Source organism: Ambystoma mexicanum, chromosome 6p (assembly GCF_040938575.1).
Source record: "Ambystoma mexicanum isolate Mex_15411 chromosome 6p, UKY_AmexF1_1, whole genome shotgun sequence".
Classification (NCBI taxonomy): Eukaryota; Metazoa; Chordata; class Amphibia; order Caudata; family Ambystomatidae; genus Ambystoma; species Ambystoma mexicanum.
Genome location: NC_090935.1, coordinates 772,777,660 through 772,804,037, shown reverse-complemented (window position 1 = coordinate 772,804,037; position 26,378 = coordinate 772,777,660). Strand labels below are relative to the sequence as shown.

General features: G+C 48.8%; 1 protein-coding gene across 1 annotated transcript in view; it reads right to left on the bottom strand.

The window, feature by feature from the left end:
- Positions 1-26,378, bottom strand: part of FAM81B (family with sequence similarity 81 member B) — a 627,314-nt gene that overhangs the window by 72,090 nt on the left and 528,846 nt on the right. The gene's annotated exons all lie outside the window — the stretch shown is intronic.

Sequence of the window (26,378 nt, the reverse complement as noted above, 5' to 3'; positions counted from 1 at the left end):
GACCTCCCGCCCACAGCCTGCACTGCAGACTACAATATGCTCGGGTCGGGAGAGAGGGACAGCACTGAACCGTCCTTCTCTTCCGAACCAGCACCTGGTCTGCCTTGACCTCCCGCCTGCACCAAATAAAATATGCTCGAGGTTGGGTAGAGAGGGACGGCACTGAACCAACCATCCCTCTCTCCCGACCCACTGCACTCACCTCCGTCTGTGTCCTCCCTCCCCCTTTACCTACCTGTCTTTCAGCGCAGCCTGCAGGTAACAAAATTCTAGGCCTGGTGCAGTCCAACTCCGACAGAGACTGCTGGTCACTGGCCCACGCTTGTGCATAGGGGCACACGGCACTGCACCTCAATGCGCAGGCGTGGGCCGAGGCTCTGCCATCAGCCTACTGTCTGCAGCCTGCATCAGGCAGTGCAGTGCTGCAACCGTTCCTATACTTCTACTTTAAAAAGGAACGCTCCGGATCGGTTTCTTTTTATAATAAAAGTATATGAATGGTAATGGAGAAAAAAAAAAAGTATAGGAGCACCGCTCCCATCCGCTCCCCCTCGTCTGCGGCGAATTAGGGCTCTTCAAACAGCAAGTTCGTTCGTCATTCAGTGTAAACGGTGTTGACATTTTTTTTAATAATGCCTCTGGTAGGCAGCAACTCATTGCGGGGATCAAATGAAACATAATCAACCTAAACAGGCCTTGAAAACAACCAGGTAGTCGAAACACGTGCCGGCTGTGTACACTATGGAATAAATCTTATTTTTATAACTATTTGTAATATTCAATACTAAGGTGCAGCCATTTCCGAGGATACCACTCTAGTCATTGTTTGGGTTCTTTCTACCGTCTATGTGCATAGATAGTTAATAGGCTTGCACCAAACAATCTTACTACGTTCATAATACTACATTAATTGTGTTGGAACATAAGATGGTGCCCGCTCCCCTTTCTGTTGCTTACAGCCTTGGAAAATGCCACCCTGATGAAGTGTGCCAATAAAATGTTCCATTAGGCTAATGAAGCTCCCGAGCACAGGGCAGCCGCCAAGGCGGGAGAATTAATAGCTGCAAGTCACGATGCCGTTTAATGAGTAGAGACTGAAAGGGGTTCTGTTTATTGCTGTGCACTCTTCCATGCTGTTTGCTTACACTCCCAGAGGAGCATTTATTGTGCACCGGTTCTTTGCACCTTGGTTCTTTTTTGCTTCTAAATAGGATTTGAATACTTGGAACCACAAAGCAAGTCCTTGAATGAGAAAGTGTACAGATCTAATGATATAACGTGTCTCACTGATTAAGCAACGGAGGTGCAAGAAATAGATCAATTGGTTATTGCTGCATCTGAAAAGGAGACCTTTAAGAACCAAGCTGAGTTGTTAAAAACAGTGAGTGAAAGACACGTGTGCGTTGGTCCAGGCAATGGCATAAGGAGGTGGGCCCAAGGGCTGAGGCATGATGACCCAGTGAATGAATACATGTTGAAAAATGCACCCAATCTCTCGCTTTAGGGGTGGTTCTTAGAAAACGTGTTGTCACTTACCCTGTGGCAAGCTAATAGAAATGTGCATGCTACTAATTCATAAGAGGCCTGTTTTGTGATAGCCATTCACTGGTGTATGCATTTAGCCACGTTTCTTTCACGAAATGGGCCAGTTCGTGCATGTGGGGTGCCATTATGTCCAATGCATCCCTAGTTTCCTAAAGGCCCAGGCTGCTTTGCGCCTCCTCGTGCTACGCTCTTATATATGAGAGTCCAGCCATGGGGCTTGGCAGAGGTGCTAAAACATGCTGCTCTAGGAGCATTTCAGACCCCACTCTGGCCTTTGCCTTTAATGGCCTGTATGTCGGAAATGTACCAGTAAATGTGGAATGCATGAGGAGTAGCAACTTAAGGCCATTCATCTGACGTTTGGCTCTACAGTGTGAGGGAAGAAAGCCTGGTCTCTTTACCACGCCACACTGCTTTCTCGTCACAGTCCTTACTTCAATGAGGAGGAGATGCTCCTAAGGGGCAGGCATCCTTGTTTACCAATGAAATCCTTTGAGAAAAACCTACATAGTCACTTCCCCCGAAGACGAGTATGTACAGGAGCGGCTCATCCATAATGAGCGAGGGGGCGCTTAACCTGCCTACACCCTCGCCAGGCGTGGAACACTCCCTCAGCTGAGGGTTGACCGTTCATACCCCAGCGCGCATTCTTAATAAGCCACTCAAGGCCGGGGCTGTTTTGTTCCCCCAGCCTTGCAACGCCCATTGGAAATGCAGGCAAGGATACTACACGTTTGCATGTGCGAGGGGGACCCTCGTGCCTATCCACACATACAAATAGATTGCGACGCTCTCAATGGAGCGCTCTGGCTTCTGAGCATGCTTGTGCAGGAACCAGCAAACCCCCTTTGCTTCTTGGTTCCTGTTTGTGCTATGCGGGAGCCAGTGGTCGCTCTGGAGGTGGCGGCAGAGCCGAGTCTGGACTGGTGCTGCTTGCAGGTAAGATTTATATTCTTTTAATGCATTATAATGTGTGTGTGTGTGTGTGTGTGTGTGAATGAGTGAGTGTATGATGTACCGGTGCACATGTGAATGAGTGACTGTATGCTGTGTGTGAATGAGTCAGTAAATGTTGTGTGAATGTGTGTACGCCTGTGTTTGTACAGGGCCGGGGAGCGAATGTAGGGTGGGTATAGGAGCGGAGCTAGGGGCGCAGCAACAACCAATTTTTTTACTGGACATCTCTCATAGGTAGCCTGTCCTCATGTGGCCAGGGGACGGCCGCCACTACCTGATCCTGTCCCTGGGGGCGGCTATTTGAGGGAGGACCACATGAGGGGAGGCGACCCTCAGATGGGAAAATTGGTATCATCAGATGAGACATGGTTTCCATCTGCCCCCTTTACGGACGTCCGATCCATTCTTCAGGCCTTAATGGCATATTGTGGAACCCCCCACCCCCCCACAAGACTTGCTGAAGACGTCCCACAATATCCTATAATGACTGTCAATCACATGTGTATGAGTCCTTTGACGATATTGGGATGAGGAAGAGGAATTGAGTTATGAAGATCACTAGAGCACAGACGCCCACTCTGCGCTCTAGTTGTTGGAAGGAGTGGCACTGTAGTGGGACCTTTAAATACCAAACAGCTGATGAAGCTGGGAAAGCTGAAAGGAGCAGGTGGCTCCCGTTGGAAGGAGAAACAGCTTGGCCAAGCTGCATGCGAGGCTCGCAGAGGAGCGAGGAGCATACCGAGCGCTGCATGAAGCATGATGTGGAAGGTTTGTCAGTCCCGCCGAAAAGGTGAAGAGGGAGAATCGGAGGCCTCGCGCTACGCGGGCAGTGTGATGCTGGGAATGCTTTTTAGAGAGACAGGGCGTCCTAGTCCTTGTCCTACCACTTCTCTGTGTGTGTTTTCTGTATGTTTTCTACCAGTAAGGTCTAGCCTGGAACTGTGCAGTGCAGCTCTTCAGGTTTTCCTTTTGGTGAATAACACCCATGGGATACCCTTATGGCACCCATGGGTGGGGGTACACCCATGTACCCCTTATGTGTGTTTTTGGGCACCTGTGTGTTGCCCACTGAGCAGGGTATGGGATGGTGGCAGCTACATGCTGACTAGGCATTGGCTCAGAGTTACTTCCATTTTTGGGGCACCCAGGCCCTGCCATAGGAATCAATGGATTACTGAAGAAAGACAAGATGGCCACTGTAGCTTCTTGGATTCTATTGCCTTTTACCTTGTTTCCCAAAGTCCTGGGAAGGTCCGACTCTGTCCCTTCCCCCTGACTGGCTGTTGGGTGGAAATACCAAATATGCCTCCTGTCAGCCTTGCCAGGGGCTCTGTATTAGGGTACACCCATGGGGTGGGACTTGTATGCATGGAGCCTAAAGTCAACTCACATTCTGTGTGTTGTGGGTGTCTGGTATTAGTTGTATGACACAATACCTGAGACAGCACTGACTGAAACTGGAGTGAATTCAGTGTAGTGTGCTGGGTGCTTACTCCAATCTACAGTCTGTGTTATGGGTGGAGTGAATGGCTTGAATGCCAGTGAGCCTGATTGGCTGCCTGCCTGCATGAATGCACCCGTGAATGATTGGCTGCTGAGCCTGGCTCAGCCTGAGTGAATGGGGAACCAATTTGTATAGCGGGGGACCTCTCACTCACCAATTTGTTCAGAAGCAAACCTTGCAGCTGATGTTCAGAAGCTGTATTCGAAGCTGAAGCAAGAAGAAGCAGTTCCCTGGAGCCCAGCAGAGGAAGAAGTCTGCTGCTGCATTTTCTTCATGTAATCCGAAAGGCGCTTTGTTCTTCCAAGGACTGATCCAAGAGAGGATCTGTATAGAAGACGTCTTCCCGAGCTAAGAGGGACTATCGTGCACCTGCTACTCTTCATCAGAAGTACCCTGGAAGCCAGTCCTGTGGCCTGCTGTCCAGAGAAGGGGTCTTTGTGAGTCCAGAAGAGAAGTGCTTGGACATCTTTGAGTCGAAGAATCCCAGTTGTGTCACCCAGGTTCCAGAGGAGTGTTCGTGACCGCTGGAAGCCAGATTGCTGTCTACTGCTCAGAAGAACAAGTTACTTTCTTACCTGGTAACGTTCTTTCGATGGGATGGTCCGACGACGTATTCCATATCTATGACATGTAATCACCACAGCTGTGCTGCTTCGGAAACTTTTTTTTTCGGCGTCTGCGTCCTGCGTCGATGACGTCGATGCGCCGTCGTCAAAGACCTCCTCCGACGTCTGACGTCATCCGATGTGATAAGTAGGACGCACGACGCACGTAGCCTCAGTTGTAGTTTTTTCCCCCAGAACGTGTGACATTAGCCAGTCAGACACAAAGCCTTGCGGAACGTAAGCTGCAATCGCAAAAGAAATTCTGCAGCGGGGACGGCAGGGCGGGAGCGATATGGAATACGTCGTCGGACCATCCCATCGAAAGAACGTTACCAGGTAAGAAAGTAACTTGTTCTTCGAGGGGATTGGGTCCTCCGACGTATTCCATATCTATGACAGACTCCCAAAGCAGTACCAGAGCAAGGAGGAGGGAAAGAATTTAGAATCAAACTTTAGAATAGCCAATCAAATAGCAGAGCAAAGGACCGCCTTGCCAAAGGCCAGATCCTGTCCTCGGATGGAATCGAGGGAATAGTGACGTACAAATGTATGTACTGAAGCCCAGGTGGCTGCATCACAGATGTTGCGAATAGGAACACCCCTCTGCAGGGCAGTAGATGCAGCCATACTCCTGGTAGAATGGGCCCACAAGCCAGCCGGTGGGTCCTTACCCGCCAAGCGGTAACACTCCGAGATGGCCAAAATAATCCAGCGAGACAAAGTCTGTTTTGTCACAGCTTGCCCCAAACGCTTTCCAGCGTAACCAATAAAGAGTTGATCGTCCACTCTGACCCGGGACATGCATGAAACATAAAAGCTTAAAGCTCTCCTAGGATCAAGCCTATGGAGCCTCTCCTCTTCCTTACCAGGATGCGGAGGAGGATAGAATGCCGGAAGAACAACCTTCTGGGCCAAATGAAATTCCGTCACTACCTTCGGAAGAAAAGGAGGACGAACTCTAAGGACAACCCTGTCCTTGTGAATTACAGTGAAGGGTGGCTTAACTGAAAGTGCCTGTAACTCACTCACTCTGCGAGCGGAGGTAACCGCAACTAAAAACACAGTTTTCAGAGTTAACAGCCTCAAAGGGCAAGAATGTAAAGGCTCAAACGGAGCACCCATAAGAAACTTAAGAACAAGGTTTAAATCCCAACCGGGCACCAGGAAAGGTGACGGAGGGGACACATTAGTGAGCCCTTTCAGAAACTGTGAAATTAAAGGGATTTTAAAGTAAGAACACTCTTCAGACGAGCGCTTAAAGATGGACACCGCCGCCAGGTAACCTTTAATGGTACCCACTTGCAAGCCCCTGTGGGCCAAAGAAAGTAAAAAGGACAGAACCATGGGGATGTCACATGCAAAAGGATCCACATTCTGAACTCTGCACCAGTCGCAGAACTTACGCCAATGGTACAGAGACTTTGTTGCTGGCCTTCGGGCCGAAAGCAACACCTCCATCACGTCTTCAGGGAGGTCCCAATCCTTATACCGCAACCTTTCAGAAGCCAAGCGTGAAGGTTGAGGGATCTGACCTCTGGATGGAGAACCTGACCCCCCTCCCGTGAGAGCAGATCGTCTCGGTAGGGAAGACGACGTGGAGGGCAGATGGACAAGTCGAGAAGATCCGGGTACCACGTCCTCCGAGCCCACGCCGGAGCAATGAGGATCATCCGGGAACCGAACTTCCGTAACCTCCGCAGAACTTGCGGGATGACGGGGACTGGAGGAAACGCGTACAGTAGCGGGAATGACCACTCCACCACGAACGCGTCTCCTAAGGCTCCTTTTGGAGGAAATTCCCGCGAGCAAAACCTTTCGCACTTCCGGTTGACACTGGAGGCGAAGAGATCCACTTGAGGGGTCCCCCAAAGGGCGAAGATCTCCAGGAGAATCTCCTGAGCCAACTCCCACTCGTGAGAGATCGCGCTCTGCCTGCTCAGAGAGCGTCCGCCGTCACGTTTTCGTCTCCGGCCAGATGAACTGCCGAGATCGAAACTTCCGGCTGGATGGCCCAGAACTCGAGCTGCATCACCTCCCTGCACAGAGGAAGTGACCCTGCCCCCCCTTTTTGTTGAGGTAGTGCATGGCCACTGTGTTGTCCGTCAGGATCAGGACACTCTTTCCTAGCACAGTCGGCAGAAAAGCCTTCAGGGCTAGCCTGACGGCCCTCAGCTCCAAGAGATTGATATGGAGTCTGGACTCCGATGGAGACCAACGACCGCTGACTGTCAGCCCGTTGGCATGAGCTCCCCATCCCGTGAGGGATGCATCCGTCACAATCGTCACCTCCGGCCAGGGAAGCCAAAATGGAGCCCCCTTCATCAAGTTGCCTTTGACGGCCCACCAGAGAAGGTCCCGGGCGACCGAGGGCGGCACCTGAACCGGGTCTGACATCCTGCTGGAGGACTACGACCATTGCGTCTTGAGTGCCCACTGCAAAGATCTCATCCGCAGGCGAGCCTCTGGCACCAGAAGAATGCAGTATGCCATGAGGCCGAGCAACCTCAAGAACTCGAACGCTGGGAGCGTCTGGGCATGCTGAAACTTGTGCACCATCTGCTGAATGTGAAGAGCCCTCACCTGGGGAGGAAAACACTGCCCCAGGGAAGTGTCGAGCACTGCTCCGATGTACTGGAGCCGCTGTGTTGGCGTCAAATGGGACTTTAAATTGAGGGAGAAGCCCAGCCTGTGACGGACAGATGATCCAGGACTTGCTCGGGAGAGCTCCCCCTGATCAACCAATCGTCCAGGTAGGGGTAGACATGAATCCCCCCTTGCCTGAGATGCGCTGCCACCACCACCATGAGCTTGGTGAAAACCCTCAGGGCGGAGGTCAATCCGAACGGCAGGACCCGAAACTGAAAATGCGAGTCGCCAACCGCGAACCTCAGGTACTTCTTGTGGTTGGGATGGATCGGCACATGGAAGTAAGCATCCTTGAGGTCGAGTGACACCAACCAGTCCTGAAGCTGAAGGGCCTGGAGGACTTGAGAGAGAGTAACCATCTTGAACTTGTCCTTCCTGAGGAGTTTGTTCAAACCGCGCAAGCCCATGATGGGTCTCAATCCCCCCCGTCTTTCTTCGAAATCAAAAAATAAGGGGAATACCATCCCATGTTCCTCTCCGCTACAGGCACCAGTTCTATGGCGCCTTTCTCCAGCAGGGCTTGAATTTCCTGCGCAAGGAGTGGATCCGGACTCTTCAAAGAGAGGTTCCCCGGTGGATTGTCGCGAGGCCTGTGCCGAAAAGGAAGACAGTAGCCGTGGGTTATGATCTCCAGAACCCACACATCTGAATTAATGGCTCACCACTCTACAAGATGCTGCGCCAGCCTTCCCCCAACCGGCGAACCATGGGACATGGCCTCATGACTGAGTGGGAGCAGCTGCGGCGTTACCTGAGGGCAAAGAGGCAACTGCCCGAGCGGCCTTGGCACCATGGGTACCCTGTCGTCCACCTCTGGTACCCCTGCGTTGGCCTCTTTGACTGCCAGCTCCTCTCGCTTTACTGAAGGACGAGTAATAGCGAAAGGAACCACCCCTCCACTGCTGTCCCCTAGGACGAAAAGGCGGAGGTTGGCGAACTGCAGCGCCCAACGACTTCGCTGCAGCTTTTGAGGTCTGCAACCTCTCAAGGCTCTCGTCAGCCTTGCTGCCAAAAAGGTGTGCACCGTCAAAGGGCATGTTGAGGAGCCGGGACTGCACATCAGGAGCAAACCCCGACTTCCGCAACCACGCAAACCTGCGTATCACGGTGCTCGCCGCCATGGACCTACTGACGCATTCAGCTAAGTCCAAACCCGACTGAACGGACTCACACATGGCATCCTTACCATCCTGGACCATAGCAAGGAAACCATCCCGTTCGTCCCCTTCGGGAATATGTTCAGCCGCTAACGCAACATAGTTCCACAGAGTGTGTGTGAAACGAGACAAGGCACAAATGGAGTTGGCCGCCTGAAGCGCCATACCACCAGAAGAAAACACTTTCTTCGACCAGCCATCAAAACATTTGTCGTCCCTATCAGGAGGGATGGTAGGGTACGACGCCTGCTTTGCCGGGGCCGTGGCCGCCTGCACCACCAAACTCTCCGGAGTGGGGTGCCTGGTCAAGTAGCAGGGGTCGCTACTGGCTGGACGGTATTTTCGCGACAAGGATCTGCCCACCGCCGGGAGACTCTCCGGAGCAGTCCAAGCCGTCGCCACCCTTCTCTGTAAAGCCATATGGAACGGCAGTACCGGGTCAGTTGGGGGACCAACATCAAGGATGTCCGTTAGATCATCCTGCACAAACTCCCCTGGGGGAGCAGACCATCCCAAGTACTCAGAAACCCTAGCCATAAGGCGCCGGTACGAGGAATCGGCATGAGAGCCAGGCTCAGGCCTACAAAACTCCACCTCCGGAGAGGTGTCCAGTCCACTGGCATCATGCAGTGACTGCCTCAAATCGTCAAACTGACTATAGCCTGAGACAATTTCATCTGGAACCTGACTAGGAACCAGGCCATCAGAATCCTCATCCGTCTCTGAAATATATTCCAGGTGGCGAAAAGAAGGCACCCGAGAGTGCTTGCTCTTAACCAGAGCCTTCCTAGGGGGTTCCCCCGTGCCACGGGGTACCTCCAACACGACAGGCGTCCTTGGCGTCGAGTGAATCGGTGCCGGCGTCGAGAGAACAGGCATCGGCGCCGAGAGGATCGGCGTCGACGCTGAGGAAATCGGCATCGACGTCAGATGCAGCGCCGCCAGCATCGGCGGCGTCGACACAGCCCTCGAAGCCGGAGCCCCGAGCGTGTCCTTCGACAACCTGAGCGTCGACGGCCTCGACGACTTCCTCGAAGCCGGAGCCTCGAGAAAGCCTGTCGACGCCCTCGACGCCTCAGACGTCGAGGTCTTCCTCGAAGACCTCACAGGTGCACATGGTCTCGAACGCGTCGAGGACCGGGACCTGGAACGGGTACGTCGAGAACGAGTCTCCTTGTCCGAACGGGACCTCTCCCGTAACTCGTGCCGACCACTCTTGCGAGCGGTGTCTCTCGACCTCTCACGACCGACCCCACTCAGGGGCGCGGACGGCTTAGTACCTTGCGACTCGAGAATCGCCAGCATTTTCTTCCCGAAGGAAGCCCATTCCTCCGGCGTCGCAGGGCTGGTGGGGTAAGCGACGTGCCGGGCAGAGTCCTCCGAAGAGGACCTGGAAGACGACCGGTGTCGGCGCTTCTGAGAATGCCTCGAAGAGGCTGAGGAGTGGCAAGACCGACTCCTAGAAGGAGACCCACGAGACTTCTGACGACGCAGAGAGTCACCTCTCGAAACATCCGTCGAAAGCCCCGCAGACTTCGACTTCCGGGGCTTGGACACCCGACCTACCGACAACTTCTTCTTACGTTCGCGTAAGGCTTTGGACGTGAGCGACTGGCAGTCCATACAGTCATCCGTGTCGTGGGCCTCCCCGAGGCACCAGAGGCAGGCGTCGTGCGAGTCTGTCACCGACATCTTGGACCCACACTCCCCGCACTTCTTGAAGCCTGGACGCGGGGTCGAAGACGAAGTAGAAGACATCTTCACACAAAGGATTTTCACAAAAACGAACAGGTTCGAAGAACCGAGAAGAACAGAACTCCAAAGAGTCGAGGCGTAAACCGAGATTCACGAAGCAACACGTTCGCTGAAAAAACGGAACTGAGGCTACGGGCGTCGTGCGTCCTACTTATCACATCGGATGACGTCGGACGTCGGAGGAGGTCCTCGACGACGGCGCATTGACGTCATCGACGCAGGACGCAGACGGCGAAAAAAAAAAAGTTTCCGAAGCAGCACAGCTGTGGTGATTACATGTCATAGATATGGAATACGTCGTCGGACCCAATCCCCTCGAAGAGGGGGTACCCTGGCATAGTGCTGCTTGACACCCGGAGCTGCGAAAGTTCCACCTGATCAAAGAATCTTTCAAGGGACATCCCTGATATGACATCTGACCACTTTTTCTCACCGAAGAAGATTTCAATTTGATGTGTGCAGAGGAAGGTCTGCTGGTGGGTTTCCCGCCACCAAAATCCAAAGAAGATGTTCCAAGGGTTGAGCCTTGATGAGAGTCCATAGTCTAGTCCAGTGGTCGGGTCCAGGCTGCCAGAAGCCATTCAGAAGTCTGTGCTGCGGCTGCAGCACTGCGAAACCCTGAAACCTGGCACCTACTTCTGCCACTGTACCCTTCGCCAACGAAAGGCATCCAAGGCTGGGAATCTATGCTGATGTAAAACACGTCATGCTTACTTGTACCCGATGTCAAAAGATTAGTTCCCAAATACCTCCTCGAGCTCCACTACAACCTTTACCAATTATCTATGTGCCCTTTTCCTGCATAGGCATAGACATAGTTGGGCCCCGTGAGCCATCTAAACTGGGAAATCTCTATATATTAGTAATTGTGGATTATGCTGCACAATAACCACAGGCCTTCCCATCATGCATTAATACATCCCAGCAAATATTGAAGCACTTGATCAATTTTTTTCACGAGTTGGCTTTCCGAAGGAGATCTTAACAGATCAAGGAACCACCTTCATGAGCTAGATAATGGCAGAGGTGAAGGAGATCCTACACATTAAAACTCTTAGGACTTCTGTCTACCACCAACAAATTGATGGATCAGGATCAGGAACATTTCAACAAAACCCTTAAGAATGGTATTTCCAAATTTGGTTGAGGCTGACAGCAAAAATTGGGATATTATGGTACCCTGGGCCTTTTTGCTGTCCGGAAAACACCACAATCCTAAAACACGGTTTTCACCATTTGAGTTACTGTATGGTAGGTTGCACAAGATGTCCTTGACATGCTATGCGAGACCTGGGAGGAACAGGAGGAAGCTACTTTACCACTCTGATAAACAGCCCATCAATTGAAAGAACATATGGCTATCGTAAGAGCAATAGTTCAGACCCATATGCTTAAAGCCCAAGAAAACCAAAATACCTCTCATGATAAGAAGGGTTTAGTGAGATATTTTTCTATTGGACAAAAAAGTGATTGTCCTCTTGCCAACATCCGAGAACAAAATGTTTTCCAAATGGCACAGACCTTATGAGGTCACTGAACAAATTGGGCCATATAGCTAGTAAGTGTCCCAACCCAATAGGCAAATTCAAACTCCTATCTATCATATAGATCTCCTTAAGGAATGGAGAAAAGATCCTGTTGAAGCCACAACAGTGGTACTGACTAGTATCCGAACATAAGAACCAGAACAAAACACCTTGATTCCTTCGCACCTGCCTCAGACCCAAAAACAAAACTTAAAAGACGTAATGGAACAGTTTCCCGATTTATTTAGAAATGAACCAGGAAGAGTAAAGGGGTTTTTCATTACATAAGTACACCCCCGTGGAAGGTTGTCTATTTAAAATCATATTGAATCCCTGATGTAAAAAAAGGAATAGAGATGGAGTAAGTGGAGAAAATGTTACACTCCGATATCATTGAACCATCCCAGAGTCCTTGGTCCTCTCTGATAGTACTTGTTGCCAAACCAGATAAATCGTGGACGTTCTGTGTTGATTTCAGAAAGGTGAATGCGGTGTCCCAATTCGAAATTTATCCCATGCCAAGGATATACGACTTAAATGATGGATTGAGAGCTGCTGTTTTACTCTCCACGATTGATCTGACGAAAGGATACTGGCAAGTGCCCGTTAATCCAGAGGGCAAGGAGAAAACAGCCTTCTCCACCCCTATTGGACTATTTCAGTTCAAAGTGTTACCTTTTGGAATATATGGGGCACCCGCAACATTTCAAAGATTAATGGACCAAGTCCTTCGGCCTTACTCTTCTTTCTGTGGAGCTTATATCAATAATATAATCATTCATAGTAGGGCGTGGGAAGAACACATACACCATCTTTATTTAGTCATCAGAGCCTTGAGGAAGACTGGCTTTACCCCAACCCCAAAAACATTTCACTTGGCACAATCAGCAGTCAAGTATTTTGGATTTTCTGTGGGAAATGGGCTGGTCCAACCCCAAAGTGAAAAGGTAAAAGCTCTACAAGAAACCCGGTACCCAAAACCAAAAAAGATCTGAAGGCCTTTTTAGGGTTAGTGGAGTATTATAGACAATTCATGCCCAGTTATTCTTCTATCACGTCTTGCCCCACTCAAAGATGCGGAACCCCATAAGATAAAATGGAGCCCGGACAACCAGATCTGTGTTCATGAACTCATGCATATTTTATTCAGCGAACCAGTGTTAGCTGATTTTAACAAAGAGTTTATTTCACAAACAGATGCATCACATATTGGGTTAGGGTCCATTCTTTCCCAAGATTACGATGGCAATGAACATTCAATTCTTTAAGTTAGTCTGAAGTTATATCCCAACGAAAGGAACTACACCACAATTTAGCTCTAGGCCCTAGCCATAAATTGAGCAGTCTCATACCTAAAATACTATCTTACAGGCAGAAAGTTTAGGCTGGTCACTGATTATTCTCCATTAGCATGGATGAGCCTCGGTTTATACACCAATGCGTGAGTCATGTGCTGGTTCCTAGATATGCAGCCCAATTGTTTCACGGTAGAACACCGAAAAGGAAGAGAACAGGCAAATGTAGACTTCCTTTCCCCTTTCCCAATAGAGGGTGAAAGAACCAGCAGCATTAGGGGAAGGGTATGTGATGAATCTGATGATGTCATCACTCCTTTTCCAGAAGTAGCCTCTCCTCATGTGGCCAGGGGACCTCAGCCGCTACCTTATCCTGACCCTGGGGGCAGCTATTTGAGGGAGGACCACATGAGGGGAGGCGATCCTCAAGATGACAAATTGGTATCATCAGATGACACATGCATATGCCCCTTTTAGGGATGTCCCATCCATTCCTCATGCCTTAATGGCATATTGTGGCAACCCCTGCCAACATCCCAAAGGACTTGCTGATGGCATCCCACAATATCCTGTAATGACAAAGACTGACTGTCAATCTCAAGTGTATGAGTCCTTTAAAGATACTGGGACAAGGAGGAGGAATGGCGTTATGAAGATCGCTAGAGCACGAAAGCCCACTCAATGCACTAGTTGTTGGAAGGAGTGGCACCATGGTGGGAGCTTTAAATTTCCAACAACTGTTGAATCCAGGGAAGCTGACAGGAGCGGGTGGCTCCCATTGGAAGGAGAAATGTCTTGGCCCAGCTGCATGCGAGGCCCGCAGAGGAGAGAGGAGCAGACACAGCGCTGCATGATGTGGAAGGTCTGTCGGTCCCGCCAAGAAAGTGAAGAGGGAGAACCAGAGTCCTCGCCCTGCACGGACAGTGACAGTGTAATGCTGCCTCGGGACCGCGGAACCAAGCCGAAGAGTGGAGAAAGGACGGGGCACTCTCCTGACCTACCGGACTGTTACAGCAATTACAGGAGCTCGCAAGAGCCACCAAAGCATCCGCACATAACCGGTGAACCCAGCTGGGAAAGGTGAGATGAGGGAGCACCTCAGGGCAAGTGCCGCTCAGCGTGGTAGAGAGCGGTGAGCCTAATAAATGTGATTGAGAAAGGGTCGCTGAGTAACTGGAACATGCAAAAGCATGCAAAGTCTAAAGCCTGCAGTTTAATATGAGTCTAAGACCCACACTCGAGATTAAAAGAATTGTGAAACTTTTGCAAAAGTCCTGGCAGGGGAGTATACTTGGCAAAGTCAACTGTGTGAAAAGAATCCTGAGGATGGCCCATTGCCTTGGAATTGTGAATTAAGTGAACTGTGTAAGAAAATCCTGGTAGGGGAGTATACCAGGCAAAGCCAATTGTGTAAAACAAATCTTAAGGATGACACATGCCCTTGGGATTGTGAGTTGAATGAACTGTATAAGAAAGTCCCGGCAGGAGAATATACTATGCAGAGTCAAGTCTGTGAAGTGAATTGAAAATAACAGGAAGAGGAAGTTATCTTCTTAAATTACAAAGAGGTTGGTTGTATTTTGGAACTTTTTGTTTTGCTGGAAAGAAACCTGGGGAAGGGAGATATTCCCAGGAATGTTGAACACCATCTAAGTGGAAGCCTTTATTTTGGAGTTGAACAAGTTGTTGAACTTGGACACTCACGCACTTTTAAAGCCAAAGAATTACCCTTAGCACCTTAGAGTTCCTCTTCGAGTGTGAGCGCCAGAAAAGGATTTTGGACACCGGACATTTTGCTTTGAACATCTTGACATCGGACAGACGACCCTTAGTTTTTATTGAGGTAGGGAAATATCTTTTAGAGCGGGACAGCAAGGCACTTTCCAAACCTCTTATTATTTGAATAACAGTTGATAACAATCAACATAACTCCCCTGTTTCTGTGTCTCATTATGGGTCCTCACTGTATATATGATAAAGCAAGCATGATAAGTGTATTTACCTGGCTAGACTGGCCTTTTGGTACAACAGTTCTAGCTATTTCTTTGGCATGGCATTTTTTGCTGAGCATCTACGATAAAGCAAGCATCATGTGTTATGATGTGGCTACACTAGCATTTTGGTGCAGCCATTTCTGACATGTTTTCATATTGTGCCATGGCATTTTTAATGGCAAAGGCTGCCATATGTTGGCAGGCCCAGAATGGACATATTTTCTTGTAGTATCAATACTGGCATCATACGCAAAGCAAACATGAGTGTATTCTAATATGGGAATGCTGGCATATATTGGTGCAGTCAACATTGAAATCTATGGGTACAGCCAGTGTGAACATATATTTATACTGACATTTATTGTGGGCAAAGACATCTTGTAAATGCGTTGGGGAACTGTTGGTGATTTGGATCTATTGTTTTTTTTTACATGAGTTAGCCTACAAAACCAATTGGAAACTGTCTGTCTGGCTGTTAAGTGCACGAAGTCGCAAATAGCCTTCCTCCATGGAGCATATATGTTTATTTAGCTTGGTTTGCCCTTGCTGCTGTGTGTTTCCTGTTGATCTCCACTCTGCGATTAATGCCTGTATTGGTGCACCCAAGGTGTGCTCATCATAGAGTCTCGCTCCATGCCTGGATGTGCAGTCTGGGCTCAATGAGTCCAGCAGACTTTATTCACCCTGTGAACACCTAGCACATCCTTCCGGGGGTTGATTTTCTTGGAGTTTCTTACACCTGCACATAACAAAGGGCCTTCTAACTTTTGACTCATATGATATAGGTTCTTTTGCGAGCTCTATGTTTATCCTGATACAGGCAACTGCTTAACACTTGCTTGGGTGAGGGCTGGGGGAGCTTGTTGTGATTCGCCCAGATACCACCTGCAGGGGGTCGCATCAAGTATATGGGGCTCCAATCCCAGAGTTCCCGAGTGCTGCTCAATGGGTGATTCACTAGTGACTCCTTCCCATGGCATCAATCCTTTCCATCCCCTACTGATCCAAACGCTGTGTTCCGGGGTATTTTTGGCACTGTATTCCTAGGGACCTATGCTTTCGGGCACAGTATTGTGAGCGCATTATGTCTTCCTACCTTGTGAGAGGAAGTAGGCCCCAGGGCACATTATTTATTATTTCAAGCATTGCACCTGCCACAGAATGTATAAAGAGCATAACTTCTCCCGCCACACAATCTACTCAGAGGGTATTATTTCTTATGCTCTCAATATTCCCAATGCGTCTTATTTCTGCAATGGAGCACAGCCTCTAAAGTGCACTCTTTCTTCTGTATATCATCCCAAGTGTGTACTGGATACACAAGGCACAGCTCGCAAACCCATGTTATTTCTAGGAAGGAGTTACAGCTGTTGTAAAATGTCCACTACTCACAAACATGCCTGCCTCAGATGTGTGCCTGCACACTTTGCCTGCAGTAAGTAAACGGTGCACCATTCGCCTACGAGGGCAAATCACTCATGAAACAGTCAAAACGCCCCACCTGAGGATGCAAAACAGAGCTTAAAATCAAAGGAAAATTAAAGGAAGGAAACACCTGCACAGGAAGGCACGCTAACCAAATTCTCACCCAGAGAAGCGGCTCACAATATGTGCTTTTTATGTTCCTGATCATGAACTGTTCCATTCCCAAACAGGGGCAAAGCTGCCCATTGTCGGGGCAAATTGTACCTGTGCATCAAGGGTAAAGACGGGCCCACATCCAATGTAGGCCTGTCTAGCCACGTAATAACACATAACTTGCCATTTTTGCATCACCCTTCATGCGCGGTACTGTCCGAGTTCCTTTTGTAAAGGGAACAGAACTCCAAGGGGAGTTGCAGTGTCATTTTTAATATGGTAGGAGGTAGTAGCAGTCCATGTGGGGGTTACCTAATGATCCTGCCTTCTATGAGATACCTAATTGATCTCTCCAAACATTGTATAAGCCTTTTATGCGGTCTACACCTATAAGGCCAACGAAGTTCGCACACATACCTACTTGGCTGCAAAAACCTGTAGCTGTTGTGGATTGTGCTGCTCCGGGAGGCAGGTCATTGTTAGCTATTAGACAAAACTGGCACAGAAGGAAAAAAAACAAAAAAACAGCTCACGCTTCTGCCTACTAAAACACCTTTGTAGTGGCAATCCAACAGCATCAATGCTCTTGCAGTTCAGAGAGGAACTCAAGACCTTACTCTAGAGTCAGTACCTAGGTACCACCTAGGCTCCTTGTACTCCTGCATTGCATCCCACCCTGTGGGTGGCACATCCTGTACCACATATTGTAACACCCAGTCCTCATCACATGTTATCTTCAGTGACATGCACAGCCCTCCATTGTTTCCAAAAGCTAGAATTGCGCTATATAAAACCCCAAATACACATACAAAAACAAATGACCAGTTGTCCTGAACCTGGAGCTGGCAGGTCCTGCCACCCAGGCAGTAGATGCACTGCTTTGTATGATGTCAGAGCGGTCTTCTGATCATACCAAGGTTCTTGGCTAGTTTCCAAAAGTCCTTATTTCCTATTTTATGTGGTGACTTATCATGGATATAAAACCCAGGACATAGATAACCACAACATGAGTAAGGTATGGTGATCCTGCTAGCATTCCCAGATGAGAAAGAGGGGGCCTTTCACACTGTGTCAAAAGCACTGACCCGTGCTCCGTTCTTGGGCACTTCCTTGTAGCAAAAACAAGACATTGGAAAAGAATATTCTAACAACTACTGCGGGGCTTTTCCATGTCACAAATCACACTCTTCATATGCTCAAAATGCACATTGGCCGGGCTGAAATCTCGCAATCTGCAGGTGATGAAATTGTAGTATGTCCCATATTCACGCCACGGAGCCTTCATAGGAACTGGCGGGAAGTTGAGCTCCATGGTCTCCTCCTCAGGGAACATTCTCAAATATACTGGGTGCGACTTTCCAAGAAAAACATCCACTGGCCACCCGGCCTGATCTTTTTCCACTCTATCACGAGTTCTCCCCTCCTAGTGAAATCACCGAGAGCTAGTCATCATTTCAGTTCAACTGATCTCGGAAACTAGTTTTCTAGCAGAGTGCCAATCATCTTTCGTTTCGCAACCCCAGTTCAGAAATGAAAAATTCCTCCCTGTCGGTCTGCCCACCGCTGCCAAAGGAGTGCCTAATGGTTTTGCACGTGCTTGATCTGAAGATTATGTTATCTATTTTTAGATATATTGAATACGTGTCATCCGTTGCGCATACTACTTTCGAGAACTGGCGATTTTGATCACATTGTGAACAGTGTAGCCTTGGACTCATTTGCGGTGGATGGATGGCCTTGTTTCCATCCCTTTTTAAGATCGGGATGCTCCAGTTGGTAAATGGTTTTGCAATGCACACAATTGATTGAGCCAGGGGCGTAGGAGACCCATAAAATCTGGGGGGTGGGAGGGGGGCAGGGGGGACAGGGCACACCTTGGGACTTTGCTTTTTTATTTATTTATTGTCTTTTATACGAGTCCCGTCATGGCTCCATATACAATTGTGATGCCCAGCCTGATGTACTGTGTGTCAGCCTACCTGCAACGCTCTTTTGACACATTGTGCATCAAAATAATCATTCTGCTACTTATTTATGTGCGAGTTGTCCTGGTTGTGATGTCCTTTGTACCTCTGTGGGCGACCCTACCAAAGAGTACCTTTCTGTATTGGGCAAGTATCTTTAGTTTTAACTGGAGGGTGGGGTGTTCCATCCGAAAGTACATTGAGCGCGTGCTTTGGTGAAAAATCAGAGTTTGAAAGGTATAGCACCTAGCGCCGGTAAGATAGCGGTGTGAACTAAGCGCTTGCCCCTGATATCTATGTGCAAGCTGCTGTGGTAGGTTCAAATCCCGGCAGGGCCAACTCAGCCTTTCATCCTTCTGAGGTCGATACATTGAATACCACTCTGTGCCATAATAATGTCTTCTGTTATTTCAGCGCTCTGAGAGCCTGTGGGTGTGTAGCGCTATATAAGAAACACATTATTATTATTAGTGTAGCATTTAAGCAGAAAACACTTTCTCACATAAATCAGAATATTTACAACTTTCTGCTGCCTGAATGCGTCTACGCCACCTCTTGGGGTTACACCAGCATGTTTTAGATGACTGAAGACATCCTGTGTCCACTATTTAATGGTGTTTACTCACTTTGCAGCCCTTTCAGATGTTTTGGACTCAAACTCCAATTAGCCACCTCGGTCCGCATAGTCGAAAACATCTGGAGGGACAGTATGACATGATATGATATGGCATTTATAACGCGCCTATACACAAAAGTGTTTCAAGTACACTGAATAATGACCTTCTAGTGAGAACGCGAGGGCTTCGATATCCAGTAAATGTCCCCACATGGCAGCAGCTCATTACACTTCATTGGTTGGTTTGGGATCATACAAAACGTGGCCTTATGGAGCCGGCTCGGAATGCCATATAGAGCGATGACCAAAGGGCTGGTCTGACAGGTGAGTGTGGACTGCTTTATTAATCATTGCGGACTAGCTTCTTGACCAACCATAGAGTTCCAATAGGATTTAAAGAGCACCATTTGTCACACATTGTTCCAAAATGCACCCCCAAGTTCTACCCTTAGCTTGTGAAAAGTCCCTATTTTCAAATATATGACTTTTCTTCAGCTTATATATCACTTTTTCCCAGTCGGACCCTGATGTTGAGTCACTGTTTATGATCACAAGCAAACAAACTTTGTTACTCTCAGGAATGCATTTTGTTTTACAAATGTTTCCTTCAGGTACAAAACTGAGAAATGCAAAGAAGAGAAAAGTGGTATCCACAATGCGAGAGTAGGCCGAAGCTGAGCTCGGCTACACTTTTATTTAAAAGCCATGCATTGTTGGTAATTCGTCATTTATATCGCGTTTAATACCCAGAGGTTTCTAAGCGCGGACCCGGGGATCGAACCAGTGTTGCTCCGCTTGTTCAGCCAGATTAAGCCTCAGTACTGTTCTCCTTGTTCATTTTTCTTGGGGATTTCTCACTACGGTACAAATGATAAGCAAAACTATCTGGCTCCTATCACAATCAATTTCACAACTAAAGAAAGCCATTACAGTTCAGTTCACGGATGGGTGAACGCACAGGGCTGGGTGGCATAGTTTGGATAGAGCATGCATGTTCCTAGCACATGGAATGATGCATGTGCAGTGGTTGAGAGTAGGACAATCATGCCCTGCACTGCGCTGTGAGAGAGCATGCCACTGGCACAACATGAGACATTATTATCATAATCACCACTTGTGATAGAAAAAAACAGACCTGGTATAGTTATACAAATGCCGAACGGCAGATGGCAGATTACAAGCAAACACGCATCAGCCCTTGAAATAGTCAGCGAATTGCACCTTTGTTTCTGTGATCTGGGTGTAAGCTATAGCTTGAATCCCGGTAGCTCGCAACACCACCTTTCAACCTGCATTTATGGAAAAATAGAGTTCAACTAAATTGGTTAGTAGTTCTCACACCTTCACATTCTATTTGAAGACTAAGAAATACCTCCCACTGCCCCCTCACGCTCAAGATACGACTTGAGGCCCAGGCCCGCCGAACTCCTCCCATGAAAGTGTGCGACTGCACTAATATCGCCCTTTGCTTTATGCAGCGGTCCTCCATAGCGGTGCAGCATACCCCAGTTTCTAAAAGCGCTAGGAAGCACCACACACGCTATATAAAATATCACAATAACATGAGGCAGGCTCTGCGCCGGCCCTGCTGGCCCAGCCAACGTCCATGGCTCCACAGGCGATAGTCATGTATGTTGAAAAAACACATAACGAAACTAACGGCACTGCAATGTAGCCACTGCAAACTCAGAGAATCATACTGTAGTGTCTGCTTGCATTGCCCCAAGCACATTCATCTACCCCATCACCTTGCAGCTTCCTTATCCTTACACTGGCAATCTCCCCAGAACAGAATCCCACCCAGACCCATTGTTTACCCTCGCAGTCGCAAACCATCTGCCAATGCCATCAAACCACGTTGCACATACCATACACAGACTATTGTCGCCATGTCCAACCTTACCATTCACAGCCACCCCCTGTGCTTAACTCACGCACTCGCTCCTACTCTTTCCCCACAGGCACATGCACACCGTTTAGCACTCCTCACCAATCCATTCCAACCCGATGCCTGCCCTGCCGCAGCCCAGACTGCACTCAGGGGCCACTTTGACTTACCTTAGTAGGCTGAGTTTAAGTGAGGTCTCGTTGAGTCTCAGCCTCTTAGGACTCCAGGAGGTCAAGCAGGCAGCCGCGTCGCAGCAGTCTGTCACAGTCACACTCTCTCACTCTCTCAGGAGGATGCGTCGCTGCCTGGCTAATGGCTTCTTCTGGAAGCTGAGGAGGAGGCTGCGCAGCAGTGCACTGCGCACTCGAGTCGCAGGGGCATGTGCAGTATGTTCCCTGGCCTGGGCATGTGATGCTCCAAAGGCGCAGGCACTGGAGCAAGGGGGAATGCACGAGCAAGCTGCGAGCAGCGGGGGGAGGGGCAGAAGAGTTGTTGTTGTGTAACATGAATCTTTAATAGTACCCGCCCCTGCTGAACTGCAAGCAACCTTCAGAGTCTGAAGTTTGCAAGCATCACTGCACAGGCTGCAGACGTCCAGAGAGACACACAAACTGTGGGAAACTTGGATGGGATAAATGCCATTGTATCCCCCACTTAAAATTGTGGGGGGGATTTGTCCCCCTGGACCCTCAATGTCCTACGCCTATGATGGCAGAGTAGCTAGTGGACGGATGATTCCAGAATCCACCAGCACAGTAATGGGGCAGCTTTCCAGGACTTTAACAGGCACCGCAGGATTTGGGGCCAAGATTCATTCTATCCATCTATCCCTCTATCTAATCTATGTATCTGTAAACTCACCCATATACACCTATCTATTGTAGAACCTCCTACCGTTCAATTCCCCAGTTTTATTCTGACTCCTACTGAAATCCCTCTGCTTCCAACCGGAGATGATGTTGGTTTGACTACTTGTATTTTCTGTCAAGATGCTCCTCCCTTTCTTGCTGATCTGGCCCCCGACCCCTATATCATTTTCCCTCTATCCTCCAACTCATCCCGGCAGTTTTGCAAACAAAAATTGAAGGTCTTTTTCATTGAACAGTCGCAGCAACCGAGAGCAGAGAAACATACCTATGTACACGTTGTTTTTTGCCTCCCCCTTTGACACCTTAAATATTACCAGCATTGTTCAGTTCTAAATCTAGACCACGCCTCCCCTAGTGTTGCGAGTCCCTCGCCTTCGCTGTCTACTTTAGCAACCACTGAAGACCTTTACAAACTATGGTCACATTATTATTTCTTGTTTTCTTCTGTGTACAATCTGGATAACACTGTTAAGGTACAGGTACTGATTGTCCTTTCTGTATATTGGATTCTGTTATTCGTTTTCATGCACAGAGCACTGAGAAATGTTGGGTTCAGAACCAGTTTCTATAACACTATATTATAACTCTGTTTTCATTACACAGCTTCTGTATACATCAAGCAGAGAGAATGGGGTGGCAGTATTGTACATTTCCATCTGTGCTGTGCCCCCACTCCACCTCACAAATATATCAAAATTGCCCAGAGGGAAAAGTGGGTGTTAACCCCTTCGTCCACGGTTTAACACCCCTTGTTCTGCTCCAACCACATTCAAAATGACACTCTCTGTATTATCTTCGGATCATTTGAAGAACTGGATGCTATATTTGCAGAATCCATACATACCTCCTCCAATCAGGTGTGAGCATAGCATCCAAAAGATTGCTGAGTAGAAGGACTTGAGGATGAGCACTTCTTCAGCACACGGCCAAGGGGTGCACATGAGAGTCCGGTCGCTACAGCCAGCTCATGCCACAGCTCTTGTTGAAACATTGTCCTCTGTCCTGCATTAACTGTGACTTCAGTGGAAATGTTGGCAAGGTTTTTCTGGGAATGCTGGGAAGCCAGCGGCAAAGGTTCCTTAATTGAGAGTGGCTGACATTTCTGCTGTAACTCCAGATTTCCAGAGAAGGAACTCTGCCAGCAATACCCATGGTGCTGCCATCAACCATGCTGCAATTATAAAATGATGCACAGGGAGGAGAGCCACACGTGCTGGCTTCAACTGGACCACCTGCAATGATGCCGGAAAAAGGGGTAGATTCTCTGTGGTTCCCAGCTTCCTTTTCTGGAAAGGTTCTCTACTTCTGCTCCCAGCAATAACCCGCTCCCTTTGTGGACAACACTTAAAAGCGTTGCATAAGCGGGAGCGCCATTTTGAAGGCCAGTAGACCTGACTCTTCTATTCTGTTGGCGAGAATGGGGTGGAGACTATTCCTGGCTGCCACCCCCTTACGCCCCGTTCCAGAATGTGCATCTGCCAGTGCTATAGAGTGCAGGTGATGTTTTTTTTGTGGAGATCACTTGCATCATAAGTGGAAACCAAGGTGCCAGTAAGAGGGGTAAGATTACTAACCCACCTTTACTTGCATCCTGATAATTTGACCCATCATGTTTAAACGTAGTGAGAACACTACTGACTAATCAAGTCCCCTTGCTTCAGTGTAGGTCTGTTAACTATTCATTTTTCATTGACAGTGTATTTATTCATTGTGCATTTGTAAGGCACTTATACATCAAGAAATTGTAATTCAAAGCGCCCACACGGCAAAGAGCAGGGAACAGGGGAAAAAAGGCAGATAAAATAACACTGATAAACAAAGACAGAGGCGGGTTTTATTAGGCCTTGTGAAGCATTTGGATCGTGCAAGCGCAGTGAGAAGCGACAAGGAAGGGGGGGGGTTTGAGTGATGGAGGTTTACAGAGGGGGAAGTGCCATAAAGTCAGTTGCAAGCAACATAAGTGCCTGACAGAGATCACTTGGTGGGTGGTCACCCGCCAATAAATAAGTGCAGGCCTGTGGGACAACACAGATAAGTGGGTGCCCAAAGGCAAGTGCTGGGGGGAGGGCAGAGCAGAGGTGATTGGACAAAAGGCCAGGACCCAAAGGGACACACAAGGTCTCGGGCCGCCAATCTCAGCCACTGTGGGGTTTAGCATGGGAGGGAGAGGGGAAGGAGGAGGTGAAGAGGAAAGTTTTGAGGCGCTTCAAGAATTCGAGGAGATCTGGCTCAAGACAGAGAGGAAGGGGGAGGCTGTTCCAGAGGAGGGAGCCAGCAGAGGAAAGAGATCAGCCACCAGCTCACTGCTTAGCGAAGCGCATGACACACAGAGAGTTGGAGCCAGAAGAATGTAAAGATCTGGAGGTTGAGTGTTTGGTGAGAGCAAGCTGTAGATAGCGTGGCCCCCAGCCCCAGACAGCCTTATGGATGATGCAGAGGGATTTGAATTTGATGTAGCAACCAGGAGCCAGTGGAGAGATTTTAGGGCTGGAAAGATAAGGACCATGGGTTTGAGGCCAAGGATAAGTCTTGCAGCCCTATTCTGGATAAGCTGAAGGGGCGGAGAGAGACGAGGGCAGATTAAGGAAGAGACTGTTGCAGTAGTCAAGTCTAGAGAGTACCAGAGTTCAAGAGACATTGAGCTTCTGGGGGAAAGTGAGTAAAGGAAGAATACCTCTGAGGAGGTGGAGTTGAACATGGGCCTTCTTGGCAAGGTCCAAGAAGTGAGGGAGGAAAGAGAGAGAGGAGTCGAAGATGACTCCAAGTTTTCTGGCTTCAGATGAAGTAGAAGGGGGAGTGCCCATAGAGGGTGTCAAGAGTGAAGGGAGGAGAGAGGGAGCAGGAGTCCCGATAGGAAGGATCTCAGTCTTGATGGCATTGAGGCAGAGATCATTAGAGGCGCACCAGGACTGGATAGCAGATAGGCAGTCAGGGATGGTAGAGAATTTCGAGAGAGGATCAGTGGGCAGTTTGAAGAAGAGTTGGCTGTCGTCTGCATTACACTGAAGTGAGGGCAGAACGTGGAAATAAGGTGAGCAAGCGGGGTGAGATAGAGGTTAAAGAGCCAGGGTGAAAGGTTGGAGCCCTGGTGGACGCTTCAGGTGGAGATAGAGGTGGGGGGGGGGATAAGGAGCCCAGGATAACCTGGCAGGGGCAGTCAGTGAGAAAAAAGGTCAGTATGAAGTAATAGGAGTGTGCTTCCGTTTGGGTGAGGGGGTGCATGAATAAAGCATTTCCTATTTAGAAACTGACCTGCTAATTCTCGTGTACAGATGCAGGTGTACACTTTAATCAAAAAACAGAAAACCAACAAAAAGAGAACAGAACCCCCCCCAACTCTACCCCCCCCCACACCCTTTCCCCACCCCCGTCCAAGAGTCACCCAGATTGCAAACTTGCATGTGAAACCAGCCGCGGTTAATACAAAAACAAAATGATCAATCTTAACAGGTCCGGATAATTGGGTCCTCTCCACCCGTCCCTCACAAGTCCGATTCATCTTGCGAGGCAATTATGCCAAGGAGCTCCATAACCTTGGGACACCAAGCCCGGCGGGCTACAGCTTTTAGGTAGGGCAATAATTTGGACCAATCTGAGACAAATCGCAAGTGGTCTCCCTGGATATAGTAGGTGAGCCATTCTAAAGCAACAAACAACCAGAGTTTAATAATCCATTCATATTCCTGTGGCAGGTCTTTAGATTTCCATTTCCGAGCCAAAACCAGGGCTGTCGCCATCCTCATCATCATCACATAAAGCTTATGATCTGCCTTTGCTGTGAGGGGTGCTAATACCCCGTTTAAGCCCACCAAGTCCAACCCCCTATTTTGGCCAACCCTGACTCCTAGAACCTGGTTAACCCCCCGTTGAACCTGGACCCAGAAGTTGTCGATTTTAGGACATTCCCACCAGATATGGGCCCATGAGCCCTCTGCCCTGCACTCCCTCCAGCACATCCTAGACACATCAGGAAATATTTTATTTAACCAGACCGGGGTCAGGTGCCATTGGAACATCAATTTCAGCAACATTTCCCGAATTTGAATTGACCTTGCGAGTTTAGGAATCTGAGACCAAAGATTTACCAAAGTCGGCTCAGGAATCACCGTTCCAGTATCTCCCTCCCATTTCTTCATATATCTTCTACACGACAGGACATCCCCTTGCTTGATGTGTTTATAGATAGATGCCAGGACCCCTTTATCCACCAAGTCCGTGTCTAGGTATTTTACGAAAGGAGTGAGAGGGTGAGAGCCAGCATGTTTAATCGACGTGTGAGAGAGCCAGTGTCTCAGCTGAAGGTAGGAAAACCTCTGCGTCACACCTATACCAAAGTCGATTTTACACTGCTCAAATCGTTTGACCTCCTCGCCGATTAACATATCTCTCATCATTCTGCAACCCCCTTGAAATACACTTTAGTCTGGTGTATGGTGGAATTTACTCACCCATGCAATATGCATCAAGACCTTGGATCCC